This window comes from Sitophilus oryzae, unplaced genomic scaffold, assembly GCF_002938485.1.
Source record: "Sitophilus oryzae breed Bouriz unplaced genomic scaffold, Soryzae_2.0 scaffold_1536_pilon_pilon, whole genome shotgun sequence".
Lineage (NCBI taxonomy): Eukaryota > Metazoa > Arthropoda > Insecta > Coleoptera > Curculionidae > Sitophilus > Sitophilus oryzae.
In genome coordinates, this window is record NW_022146210.1 from 110153 (window position 1) to 116450 (window position 6298).

Genomic DNA, 6298 nt, shown 5'->3' on the forward strand with positions numbered 1-6298 from the left:
TTTCTCATGTCAAAAAACTGACGGATACCAGTTTTCATCCAAATATTGATGTTACTTCAGAAATTATTTGAATAAAATCGAAATAAAAATGAAACTTCTACACCCTGTATCTCCGAAACTAAGCATTTTAGGAGATACATTTATAAGAGGTTTTTTACTTCATTTTATCTGCAGAATATGCTCCACCCTGTCGTGGTGTATGACCACCCTGTATAGAGATACAGGACTAAATTTGTTAAAGTATTTTCCAAGTGAACGATATCATCTATTAGGTGATAAGGCATACCCTATATTGGAGTGGTTAATAACACCATTTAAGTATGTAGAATAAAGCAAAATTATATATTTTTTTTATATTGTAAGTGATGTAATAATAATCTAGTTACATCTTACATTAGTGAAAATTTGTTATCACTATTGACACTACTTTAATTATTTACTCACTTAATATGCTCTCTCTTTATTAGGGATTATGGCAACTTAACAAGAACACAAAAGATTCACAATTATAAACACAGTAAAACGAGAATTCGTGTGGAGAATACATTTGGTATATGGAAGTCTAGGTGGCGAATTTTAAGGTACATCAATGTAAACTGCCCAAAAAAGGCTGCTAATATAATTGCTGCTTGCTGCGTGCTTCATAATTTCTGTTACCAAAATTATGATAAATGGAATGATGAAATAAGTGATGTCCTTGAAGACGGCAATGATAATGTGTGTGTGTGTGTGTGTGTGTGTTGAAGCATTACACATTAATAATGAAAATATTGGTATTCGCAAAAGAGAAAATATTGCTAACTCCTTTATATAAATTTTAATAAATCAATATAAATGTTAATATACATATTATTTAGTTTGAAAACTGATGAAATTAAAAATAAAGAAAAGACAAATCAAGTAAGACCATTTTAATTTTAATAAATTCAAATTTTTAAAAATATTATACAGGATGACCCATTAGTGCAAGATCAATGAGTCAATGATATCGTTGTTGTTCACAAAGATATGAAAAACAGTTCTATAAAGATATTGAATAGTTTATAATCGTGCAAAGCCTAAAAATATTTTGTAGTATACAGGGTGTCCGAAAAATGTTTGATAAAGTTTTAAGTTCTTTTTAAATTGTAGCCCCATTTTTCCGTACGTAATTGGATTCGGCATAAAATACTGCATTAGTGATGGGCAAAACTGTTATTTTTAGATAACAGTTGAAACTGTTATAGTTATTTATAAAAACCAGCTTAAAATAACAGCTTAAAAATAACAGGTTTCTTTATTTTACTGCTAAATATCTGAAAGAGTATGAGGCGGTCACCGCCAGGCGTATTAACGCAGTTGCAACAATGTCGTGCTCCGTGGTAGTATTTCCAGGGTGTCAAAACATTTCTAAATATCGATTGCTATCTAAAATCTCTCTAAAAACGGTGGTTGTTTACAAATAAGCCCTGTTTACAAATTGCGATATAAAAAAAGCCAAAATTCTGCCCCTCGATCCGCGTCGATCCTGAATTGCGAAGCAGTGTACAGGGTGCATCTCACTCGACGGGCGAGAAGCTCTTAGTTATGATTTTACCATTTGCGGTCAAAAAATAGCAATATAAGAAAATGTGTAGTATATTCTTCATAAGTAAACCAACTACACACTAGAGTTCGAATTAATTTTACACTTATACTAGCGTGTACCCGCGACGAATTAATAATTTTTAATGGTGATGATAAAGCAAAACAAGAATTTCCATTAACATACAAACTGGATAAAATTTTCTCACATTTGCCAAAAATAAGCTTTAAACGTCGAGCAGTTTAAGCAGAATCGTAGTTAATCAATTACCCAACTTTTTGGAACACCCTGTATGATTTTTTAAAAAATTTCAAAATATATAAAAAAAACAAAATAAATTATGCGTGTCCAGGCGTTTTCCCGAAAGACTAACCGTTTTTTAAACAACAAATATTGTAATATTTGGGGGGCGTTTTCTCCCTGTTGGAATTTGAAATTCGAAACACCCCTCCTTATCGAACCTAAACCCCACAGTCAATCCGTTGCCAAAAATCAGCTTTAAACGTCAAGCAGTTTAAGCAGAATAGTGATTACTCAGTGGTCATATTTTATGAAACACCCTGTATATATTTTTAAAAAATCTTAAAATATGTAAAACAACATAATAAAATATACGTGTTTTAAGAGTTTTTCCGAAAAACTCACCGGTTTTTAAATAGAAAATATTCTAATATTTGAGGGTAGTTTCACCCCCTTAGAATTCGAGTTTCGAAAAATCCCTTCTTATCGAACCTCTACACCCTAAAGTCAATCCGTTTTCCAAAAATCAGCTTTTTACATCAAGGGCTCTAAGCAGGATCGTGATTAATCAATGACCAGATTTTTCAAAACACCCTGTATACATTTTTAAAAAAATCTTAAAATATTATTCTGAAAAATTTTCAAAATATAAATACCTAAATATTGAAACTTAATAAGTAAGGACTGAAACATACAGCGCCATAATATCTCGACCTCCGCCCGTTATGCTCGTAACAGTTTGAAAAACAATGTATCTACAACAACTGATGCGTTATTCTCCAACCTGTTTCGAACCTCCATCGACAATCAACCGATGCAGCAGCGTTCCTTTCCCACTCCGATTATCTCGACCGCCGCGCGCCGCCCTGTTATGCTCGTAACAGGTTGAAAAACAACGTATCTAAAATGACTGCTTCTCCAACCCGTTGCTAGCCTCCATCGACCATCGACCGATGCAGCAGCGTTCCTTTCCCACTCCTGTTATCTCGACCGCCAGGCGTTATGCCCGCAACTGTTTCAAAAAACCTACTTCTTTTATATCCTATTATTTTTAAGCTGTTGTAAGCCCAATACGACCATCGACGGCGTCGACCGAAGCAGCAACGTTCGCCGTAGCGCATTCCCCACTCCGTTGTCCGTTGTCTCGCCGCCTGTATCGATGGTTGACGAAATAACATGTTTTCCATCCATACTAGTTGTTTTTTGGAATTGCTTCGAGCAGCATAGAATTTCGTGGCGGTGCAGAGCGCCGACTTCGTTTTTCGTTTCACGAGCGGCCGATCTCTACGTGTCGTTATTTTATATATCTGTTATTTTTTAGAAGTAGTAAAGGTTGCGTTATGTTATTTATAAATAATTGTTATAAAATAACAGATAGTTAAATAACAACCCATCACTATACTGCATAATAGTACACTCTTTTTATTTGAAGCGCGGTGTTTTCTTTTTCTATTTCGTACTAAAACTTTCGATAAAAACACTTTATCTGGAAAGTCTTTAAAACTGTAGTAAATATAACTTTATAATACTTACTTTTAAAAATACCAAGAATACATCCGTGCTAGAAATCTCACATTATCTTCTACTGCATATTTTTTATACAAACCCCCATTGCAGTATGTAGAATGCTATATCTCATTTTTTTTATATGCAATACCCTGTATATAATTTTTCTTTTAGATGCAGAATTAAAACACGGACATTGTATGTTTTTTACAGTTTCGCAGATATTTGTAGTATATTGAAAATGGATCTTTCAGTAGTTAACTATAAGGCAAAAAATCATGAGATGGCTCTAATCAAAATTTACTATTGAAAGAGCTATATGTAATATAATAATGGTAATAACTGCTAAACCATTAAAAATTAGGAACACTTTAAATATAAAAAATGTTCATTTTATAATTCTGCATCTAAAAGAAGAAATAATATACAGGGTGTTGCATTTCAAAAAATGGAGATAATATAGCATTTTAAATATTGCGATGTTCTTAACACTATAAAAATTACCATGTATAAGATCATGTAAATTTTCCCTCGCGGGTTTATTCTGTTATCCTTGGTGTTTAGAAAAATATAGCTAAGTATTAATAAAGTTAAATTCACTCTAGTTTATAACCACTTTTCGGATATAGTGTTTTTAACCAAAATTTCAGTAACTACGAAATAGAATGGCTACACCACATAGTGCTGGAAATAAAAATAGAGTACTATATGCAGAATTTTATGCTGAATCCAAATCTACAGTACGTCTGTCCGTTCTGTGGCTACGGGGTATCCGTGAGAGAGGAAACGATATTCTTTTGATGTTTTTCGTAAAAAAATAGACAACGCGTTCCATCAATAAAAATTCTACAATTTTGTAAGTAGCCAATAAAATGAGTGGGCGGAGCGATTTGCGGTGACGGCTCGTCAAGTCGACGTATAAAATATATTGCTGTTTATTTAAATGTTTTTTGTCCGCATTCCTTTCATAGACACAGATCCAGCAGATGTACTGTACAGGGTGGGTCAAATTCGACGCTTTTAAATGGAAACACCCTTTTCTATTATAGGAGATAGACAAAAACTAATATCGGTGTCTGGAGCTCAATTTTTGTCAAAAATATGATGGTGAAAACCATATATCGATATCTGTTACCGTTTCGGAGTTACGGGGTGTTTTCCAAAAATATGCATTTTTAACAAATCGCTGTAACTTTTTTGCTATGGAAAATTTTGTATTTTTATGAAAACATTTCCAAAGCACCTTTTTACGTAGAATTTAATGGTTTAAGTATAATTTTTTTAAAATTAATAATTTAAGAATTATCAACAGAAAATTTGATTTTTTATATGGGACACACTGTATATTTTTAATTTATTGAAAAGGATTTAAAATTACCTTTCCAAAAAGATAACACACTTCATATTTCTCGATTCCTCTACGAGATATAGAGTATATAAAAATTCGCCCGCTTTAAATAAGTCGGCTTTGAACGGCACCGGCTGTAATGCAAAAAAATTATAGTTCTGAGCATCAATTAAAACGAAAATAATATTTGCTATGAGAGATGCAGAATTTTATAGCAATTTAAAATATATTTAACCAACATCAACACCCACTAACTATATCTTTTTATCTATCTATCTTTTTATCTATCGTTTAAACTATATCTCAACAATAAAAATAAATAGCAAACCAAGACATGAGATTTTGCTACAGGTGTTCGACATACCGTCTTATGTTATGGACAGACGGGGTAGTTTTTGAACATTTCTCGCGGAATTCATTAACTCAGTGGGGGTGAAAGATACCCTCTCATAACTGCTAAGTTTTTCTAATTCTTGTCTAGATTATACTGAATAATAAGGAACCTCTATTCTTCCGCAAAAATATCCATAGGATTAGATCCATGGGCACTAAGTCAGGCGGCCTCGACGGCCAACAGCTGGGATCTTGGTTAGCTATTCAATTATTCTTGAAATTGGCTGCAAAAATTTCAGCGTTCAGAGGCGGTGCGTCGCGCGTCGCGTCGTCTTGCTGGAAAAATGTGTATTCGAGTTCCATTAGGGACATATCATCAATAAGGGGTCCAAAGCCTACTAGTTAAAAGTGGCGAACTTTTAAAAATTCTATAATTCGAAGGGGATTATAACAAAATATCATGTGTGCTATATTTTTGGAAAGGTAATTTTAAATTCTTTTCAGGTAATTAAAAATATAGAGGGTGTCCCAAATAAAAAATCAATTTTTCTGTTGATAACTCTTAAATTATTAATTTTAAAAAAAATATACTTAAACCATTAAATTCTACGTAAAAAGGTGCTTTGGAAATGTATTCATAGAAATACAAAATTTTCCATAACAAAAAAGTTACAGCGATTTGTTAAAAATGCACATTTTTGAAAAACACCCCGTAACTCCGAAACGGTAACAGATATTGATGTGCGGTTTTCACCATCATGTTTTTGATGAAAATTGAGCTCCAGACACCGATATTAGTTCTCGTCTATCTCCTATAGAAAAGGGTGTTTCCATTTAAAAGCGTCGAATTTGACCCACCCTGTATATTCCTGATCTACATCTGAATTTCTGATCCCAATTTAAAAAACTTCAAATTTATCACAGCTTTTTCTTGGGACACCCTGTATACAAAAAAAATATTTATAGGATATGTCCTTTTCAACCCTTTTATAAACCATGCAACATCTGTATAAAACTTTTTTTCATATCTTGGACTGTGATGAAGATATTGGACTTCCTCGCACTAATGGGCCACCCTGTATATATCATTAAATATTATTAGTGTTCCTCTTCCTTTTTTTTATTCTTTATTCTTCAGTAATGCCATGATTTGCTCATGTCTTTGATTTGACGTAGTCTCCAAAAATGACATAATTCTTCCAAACTCTGACCTTCTTTCCTCTATATCTTTTTTTTGAACTTCAATCAGGTTAGAAAGAAATTTGTCTCTATCTGGTTTAGCTGATCTTCTCGAATGCTTTGAAATT